Raw genomic sequence first — 8744 nt, forward strand, 5'->3', positions numbered from 1 at the left:
CTGGATGAGCACTGTGGGCCTTTGCAACCCAGGCCGTTCTGTGATTCTCCCTGGGGGAAAACAGTACAACTCTTTAGTGTGTGAGAAGATGCCCCCAAGCTGCTGCTTCTTCCATTTCCCACCCCTTTCATTTCTATTCTTCATTAAAAACATTGATAGTTATCCAGATTAAAAAGAGAAGCGGCTTTTTGCCTCAAAGCTGTACTCAAGTGGGAAACATAAAGTAGAATACTTTCTGAATTCTACACGTACCACGCTGTCAGCTGTAATTACATTACTTCGAACTGCATCCATTTTCTGCTTCTGAATCTTCCATGGCCACGATCTGCAGCAACAGCCTGATTTTACTATATTGTGCCAATACCACCCTGGTAGGGATTTCAGTCTTCTTACAGAAAGAAGTGCAAAAATACATTAACTAGCGTAAGGAAATGTAAACTCTCCGTACTTCTGGTTTGTGCTATTTCTCTGTGGTGGTTTTTTTTTCCTTTCAGAAGGAAATAAACGTGCTTTGAACAGCTCGGTGACACCTGTAACACAAAGTGCACTGCTCCCATACTGTGCAGGACATGGAGGTGCACCAGGGAGTGGGGCAGCAGCCACTCAGTGCAAACACAGCTGCCATACCCTAGTGACAGCGTGTGCACAGAGTCACAGCACACACAGAGCCCCATCTCCTTTCCCAGCTTATCAGGCATGCACTGGGGAAGACAGGATGTAGAAAAACCTCAGAGAAAAACTTCTCTTCAAATGTGTGGAAGTCTTGGGTACATCCCAAACTCCTTGAGTTTGAAAGGAAAAAAGTTCTTTCTAAAGGGAAAAGGGAGAAAGAGGAAAAAGGGAGAAAAAAAGAAGAAGATGGAAAAGGGGTAGGGAAGAAGAGAGGAAGGGAAAAAGAGAGGAAGGAAAAGAGAGAAGGAAAAAAAATCCCACCTCCACTAAAGATGTTTGTGTCTGGGAAAGCTGGGATGCTCCCGGGGCTCCGGTCACTGCTCTGCTCCATGTTGTAGTGCTGGTGGTTTCTAAAGCTGTATTTCAACAAAAGAGAGAACACTTCTATCAGCTCAGAGAAGAGAAGCCTGAAGTGAAATAAATATCTCTTCTGTATCAAAGCGATTCACAATCCATTTGATAAATCTTATAATAACTGCAGAGATTTTCTGCATTTGAACAACCCCATGAAGAGCTGAAAGAATCATCTAAACGCATCTGAACAATTCTGTTTATTTTGTATTCAGCACTGCACTGTGCCAGCCAGCATAGCTTTTCCATTAGTCTTTAAAAATAGTATTAAAGACATTTCAGGCTATTTAAATTATGCCTATTTTCATTTAAAGTAGTCACCAGATAACAAGTTCTATACCATCATCACGCTGTAGTGTGTGACTGCTGGAAATGCACTTCAAACAAAACAAATTAAGGAAGCTGGAAGTTGCTGCAGCAGAGCTAGGACATATTTTTAGGCAAAAATAAACAGAGAGCAACGTCAAGGTAGCAGAATTATAATAAAGCAGCTCATACATATTGTGGAGAAGGAATGGTACGATTGGAATTACCCGTTTCACTCTTTTCTTTTTATTTATAAAACAATGCACAAAAATGGCAGTTTGCTTGCTTAATGGGAAAAGGACTACTTGCTGCTCCTGAGGCCAGTGTTGTGCATTGTGCACACAGCAGCAGGAGGAGCAGCACCCCCATGGCACCACTGGCACCGGCACACCCAGCGAAACCAGGAGAGTCTTTGCCTTCTGAGGAATCACAGCAGAGGGCAGAATGGTTCGATTTGGAAGGAACCTCCAAAGGCCTCCTGGTGCCACCCCCTGCGATGCACGGGGACACCCACAGCTCCATCAGTGCTCAGAGCCCTGGGCTGTCTGCAGGGACCACCCCACCTCTCTGGGCAGCCCTCGCAGTGCCTCACTGCCCCCACTGTAACACATTTCTTCCTTATAGCCACACTCTGTTACCTACAGGAAGAAGAAGCAAAGTGCTTGTGAGTAGTCAGACCCAATACAACAAAAAGAATTCACAACTTCTCTCTGAATTAAGGCTGGATCCTCCCCTCTCCCAGCAGGGGGGCACCAAGCCTCACTGTGCATCTTCCATTTGCAACTGCAATTTGCAATTCCTGCTTAACTATAAATGTCTTCTAAAACCAGGGAGATTTTGGTCCTTGTGTTGATAAATTTCCATAGGAATAAATACATCTTCTGCAACACTGTAGGCATTCAAGGCCAGGCTGGATGTGGCTCTGGGCAGCCTGGGCTGCTGGTTGGTGACCTGCACACAGCAGGGGTTTGGAACTGGATGAGCATTGTGGGCCTTTGCAACCCAGGCCATTCTACGATTCTATGATCCTATGAATCTAAAAGTCTTGGAAGTTTTCTCTGAAAGTTCCTGGCTCTGACTAAATGCAGGAAAATAATGTAGTGTGCCCATTTGATACTGAAGTCATGCAACAAATCACATGCATTTAATTCAGGAGTGCTGTGAAAAAGAAAAAGTAACTGAGTAATCAAGAATGTATTCAATGTTCCCCAAAGCAATACAGAAAACAAGCTGATGTGAAATACAAAACAATCCCCTACAAACGTAACTAAAGGGCAACAGGAAAGGTGTGCTGTAAAAACACAATTGGCATTAAGCAAACAACAAACTGACAAACCAGACAATAAATGTGCCTGGGAGTCGTGCTCAGTAAGAGCTGATGTATGCTCACAATAAAATGAGACATGATGGAAACCCACAGAAAATAACAGACAAGGATTTCAGAAGTATAGCAGCACAACAGGCCTAAGGATAGGAGCCAGAACATTGCTGTGGGCTGAAGAAAAAGATAAAGCTTTTTAAGACTTGAAATCAAACAAAAACTCAAGAATTACACCAAGGCATCTTCTATCACATTTACATAATGACAGGACAGATAGGAAAAGCAAAACAATTCAATTATTTGGATTTGCTTTCCCTTAGCATTTAAAACTGACAGAAGTGCTGGAGAAGTGTGCATCAGCCTAGTATACAGCCAAAGGGAGAGCACCCCATGTTTGCTGTGGCTCAAACCAATAGGGGAATACTTGTTTTACTGTGTCTGATTCCCTTCATGCACCCAAAAACACAGTGGTTTTGTATGGTTTCAAACAATAAAAAAGAATGGCCAGGCAGATGTAGTCTCTTCTCACAGCTCCAGGACAAAAGCTTGCAAATGTGCCCAAAGCAGCACTCTGCATCCTCACAAACTCATAACCAAAGCAGTGGCAAAGAGGGACTTTCCCCACTTTGTGATCAGCAGTTTCCTCTTCTTGATCATAGAGCCATAGAATGGCCTGGGTTGCAAAGGCCCACAGTGCTCATCCAGTTCCAACCCCCTGCTGTGTGCAGGTCACCAACCAGCAGCCCAGGCTGCCCAGAGCCACATCCAGCCTGGCCTTGAATGCCTGCAGGGATGGGGCATCCACAGCCTCCTTGGGCAACCTGTTCCAGTACCTCACCCCTCTCTGGGTGAAAAACTTCCTCCTAATATCCAACCTAAACCTCCCCTGTTCAGTTTAAAACCATTCCCCTTGTCCTATCACCATCCACCCTCACAAACAGCCGTTCCCCCTCCTGTTTATTTGCTCCCTTCAAATACTGGAAGGCCACACTGAGGATTGATCTCATTTATCTGTAGGATGCTCCAAGTGCTGATGATGTCCTTGCTGGCTCAAGTTTCCTTACATCACCTGTAAAAACCACAAGTCTGATATTTTGCCTCATGCAAAGTGGGATATAAATCATGGTGTTGTTTTTTTTTTAACATAAATGACTGCAGCTTATCCTTTACTCATAAGATAAAACTCACCTGGATTCAAACTTCAACACAAGTACCTTATGTTCATGTTCAGGTCTCTTCCAAAGTGACAGAGCCTCTTGCTTTCAGCCCACAGATAGGTGAAGAAACCATGTAATCCCCCAGCTACATTAACATTTCTGTGCTACATGTAACTGTGATATTTATGCAAACAAGGAAAGATGTATGAAGAGTACTAAAATTCATAGGTGAGAACTGTTGGAATTCTACTCCATTCAGCAACAACAAAGATGATAATGCAATGCCAAGGGCATAATTTCAATTACGATATAGCAAAATGAAAATGAAAAAAAAAAACCCACACAAAACAAGAGTGTTGACACACTGATTTATGCACTGACTATCATAAGGAAATGTCTTTGTCTTCCAGGGCAGGTTTAGCATTCAAATGCTAACCTGCTAACCATATCACTGGGAAGAAATTCAATAGATAAATTGAATCTGAAATAGCACTGACATTGACACACAAAGCAGGAAATGTGAAGTCAGTGCTTACTAAGCTGCCAGCTCACCATGTAACTCACAGGTTCACGGAAGCACAAAGCAGTGTCTGGTCTCACAGCGTACTGTTAAGTCAGCAGCAGCCATGCCTTGGCCAAACCCAGCACTGGGCTGTGTTCTTTGCAGCCTGGGTGGAGATTGTACCACACTATTTGGTGAAAGTCTCTGCATTTGCTTGGAATAGGCTCAGTGTGGTGAAGGAAATCTCTTAAGTTGTTGGCACATCTCCTGCATGGCTCTTCATGGAGCATCACAGCGATTATGCGTAGGTTGGAATTTAAATTGTTATGAAACCAATCATTTATTACAGATCATTAATAAGGAAGAACATGCCCATTAAATCCTTGGGTCTTAGCGGTAGCACTGCTCTGCTTTTTCCTGCACTCTCAACGTGTCCACCTCATGTATTGCAATGACTGGCTAAGGAAGACTGCAGAGGAAGGAAAAGCTGCAGGACCTCCTCACCTATCGGATGTAGACTGAGCATCCTGTAATGTCAGCAGCTTACAGCACTACAACTGAATGAAACACCAACACATTATTGTAGTTCTTAGTTCAGCTCACAGTGACATGCATGAGAAGTTTTAAACTCTGTGCAATGACAACAAAATAGCTTTTAAAACCTGTGGTTTGGTATTTGCGTCCGCAGTTCTTTTTCTTCCAAAAAATCACCTTCCAAAAGGAGAGCCTTTTAATTTCTCAGACTTTCAAGGTTTATCTCTACAAAATTCTGCAAAACCTTGAAAGGCAGCAGCTCAAATCCACTCACAGAAAGGAAAATTCACTGTGAAAATAAACAGAAAAGGTCAGGGACAAGAAAACATCCAGAGAGCAGGTAGGGAAATGTCTTGATAGGAGGCTTCCCCAGAACTAACGCTTCGTTCTCAATTTGTGCCAATGGAACTGTGTTGAATTCAATGTTTGGAAGTGTTGTTTAGTATTATTAGTAAGTTGTCATCATTGTAGACTCCTCAGAAGCATGATGAACTCGCAATCAAGTGTGTCTTAGGGGGCTGCCAATCTGGGGGAGGTTGTTGTTTTTAAATACCATGGAAATGCAGGTTTTCTTCTGCCCCATCCCACACCGGTGTTCAGAATGTGTTCTAACATTACTTTTCTAATTAATTAAATAATAGTTCCTTCACCAAAGAGTCCTTTTTGCTGGTTTCCAGCTGCACCTCCAGTATGATGGGGAAGAGCTCAGCAAAAAGAAGACAAGTCCTCCAAAACAAAGGGAAAAGGGGCAGCAGCTAGATGCAGCAGGATCTGCCCATGAGATGTGATTCACCCCAAGGAGCAGCATCCTTCAGGATGCTTAGGGACACACCGCTGGGAAATGGCTGCCACTGCTTCAAAGCTCCTGTGCCTCTCCCCTGGGAAACACCATCCTACCATCACTCCTCAAACAGAACAGGACCTGCTGCCCCATGACTGCTGCTGCTTCCCAGAGTGAACATTGGGATCATAGAACCATAGAATGGCCTGGATTGAAAAGGACCACAAGGATCATCTAGTCTCAAGCCCCCTGCTATGTACGGGGTCACTAACCACCAGACCAGGGTGTCCAGAGGATGAGAAGAGATGGCTTCATGTTGCATTGTGGAGGTTGGGTATCAAAGCAATGTCTGCTCCAGAGAGCGGCCAGGCGCTGGCACAGCTGCCCAGGGGTGGGCAGTCCTTGTCCATGGAGGTGTTCAGAGCTGCAGGGATGTGGCACTGAGGGACGTGGGCAGTGGGACTGTGGGCTGGGTGGGGGTCTCAGAGGGCTTTTTCAGCCTTAGCAACTCCGCATGACTGTGATTACCCACACAGCATGGACCACCCAGCAGCTGGGGGAGTCCTACAGAGCACAGGCAGCTGCAAGAACCACCCTCTGGAAGGGGAGCACAGAGCATCCTCTGCCTTTCTGAGGCAATACCAAGTAAAGGCACTTGCTAGTACTAAAATCAGAGATGTTATCTTCATAGTTATACTTCTGAGAGAGGCACAATATGCAATACTTGGCACAGCTACCGTGACCCAGAAAACTGAACATAAACCACAGCATCAAAAATCAGCACACGAAAGCTGTGGCTCAGCGGGCAGGTACATGGCAAATCCACTTCTCAGAGCAAGGCCAAAACAAATCTCGTCCTTTACCACAACACAATACATTATGCTGACAAGATGGCTGAAAACACCATAAATAAAATCACTTTTATCATCTCATATCAGCCTCCAGCGGATGATGTTGTTTGTCTCAAGAATGCCTCCCCCAGCATCAAAGACAATTCAGCAGTAAAACGGACCTGGGTTGCTCGTAGCTGACTACAGCACAGGGAGGTTCAGTCAGCCTAGTGAACACAGGGGGCCGTGTGCTCCCAGAGCTGCAGCTCTGCCCTGTCCCACTGCAGAGCCCCACGCAATAAATAACCTCTGACAACAGCACAACAGATGTTATTCCTTAACGTGTGCAGCCCTTCATTCTAGAAGATGGATAAAACTAAATCACCGTGTTTATCCTTCCAACAGAAATAGCTCGTTTTCTAACTCTGGAAATTTGAATATTCATCATCATTGTTTGCATAAGGGCTTATCCTGAGCTGCATTCTAATTTATAAAATAAAATTTAAACTTCTGCTAAATTGCAGACTCAAATAGATACTTTGCTTTTAATTACTTTGAAAACTGTTGAATATCTGACAATAAGGGATACGTTCTTCAGCTATGTGATACATTTATTTACTCCGCTGTGCTTTTGGAGCTGGCTGAATGTTTATAATTAGGTTGTGTAACCATGCGAACCTTCAGCTGGTGTTTGCTGTTTTTAAAGCAGTTTTGTTCTGCATTTTGAAAGAAGGAAAAGCTACAACGCACCATGAAAATTATGCAGTAGTCTTTAATCTATACTTGCAGGGCAGAAAAAAAGTCTACTTGAAAATTATAGTTGTGGTATTTTACATGCTGCTGAGGTGCACAGCAGGATGATGTTTCCTGGCATAAGGGAAAGGCATCCGGATAACATTTATCCACACAAAAAGCAGTTGCTGGAGATGCCCTGCCCCAGCCCCATGCCCCCTTCACAGATGCTGCACGGAGATGAGAAGTTCTGCCCCAAAACACCATCTGCTGGACCCAAAGAGCAGCAGGCACTGCCCAGGGAGTTGTGGGGGCCCCAGCCCCAGTGGTGCCCGAGGTCAAGGATGGGACCTGGGCTGCCTGAGTTGTGGAGATTCCATCCCACAGCAGGAACTGGGTGAGCTTTAAGGTCCCTTCCAACTTAAGCCATTCTGTGATTCTACAAAGGTGATATGCAGCTGGTGGACATTGAACGTGTCAATGCATTTGGTTAAATAATGACATTTTACCACAATTCTTCAAAAAGCAGACACTTTCAGGGCTTCTGGAAATGCTGCAGGAGCCAGCAGACGTGTGACCATCCTGCAGGGAACTGGGAGGATGGGAGTCCCCTCTCTGGAGTCTTTCCAGCTCCTTTTCCCCTAGGCAAGGACAGCCGCAGTGCCTGGCAGTGTTACACAGATTGTCCCCCAATTCCTGCCCACTGAGGTGCCAGTGGGGACAGCCCATCCCAGCACTGCCCATTCCTGCTGCACCCCAAGGGTACAGGGCCAGCCATCATCCTTCTGTCCAATCAGACCACTGATCATCCAGAATTAAGGTATTTTTCTATTGTTTCACAAAAACTTGATTTTTAAGCCATTTGCAACAGGTTTTTGCAGTAAACAGCAAAAGAGATGAACATTTGGTGTCCGTGTAACCATCTGCTAAGTCACGTTTGATTTCAAGTTCTCCCTCGTGTCACTTACAGTCTCCACCACATAAATGTTCACACATCTCCCCGATCCTGCAGTTCTGCAGAAGAAACCAAGGAGCTGAGCTTCCCTTAAATGTTGAAAATAGTTCAATATGGACCACATGAGATGTGACAGTTGAAGATTTGCTATCTTCCTGTCTTCTGATGCCACTGTAGCTACAAAGTCATACAAATACACGAGCTCTCTGTTCAGAAGCTCAGAAAATAATGGCATATCAGCTTCACTGAGAGTCACTACAACCAGCCACACAACATTCCGTTCTCTTTCCTTGTGGAAGTTTTCTAACCAAACAAATGAACAGAAGCTGAAGGCCACGCATTGGTATCTCGCCAAGAGGGAGCAGGAGGGAGGAAACGGCGTAGGTTGCTCCAACAGCTCCATCCCTCTGGGGCTGGGAGGAATCCTTATGTGCTGAGGGAACACAGTTTGTACCTCACCCCTCTAACGATGGCATTTCTACACCAGACACTGCCACAGACCACAGCCCAGGGCATCGCCCATCTGGCAGCTGAAAGCCAGCAGCCTGCACACAGCCCAGTGCACTTCATTGGGAAGGGAGGTTTGGCTCCAAGAGCTCCCTG

The sequence above is a fragment of the Meleagris gallopavo genome, chromosome 8 (assembly GCF_000146605.3).
Source record: "Meleagris gallopavo isolate NT-WF06-2002-E0010 breed Aviagen turkey brand Nicholas breeding stock chromosome 8, Turkey_5.1, whole genome shotgun sequence".
Taxonomy (NCBI): Eukaryota; Metazoa; Chordata; class Aves; order Galliformes; family Phasianidae; genus Meleagris; species Meleagris gallopavo.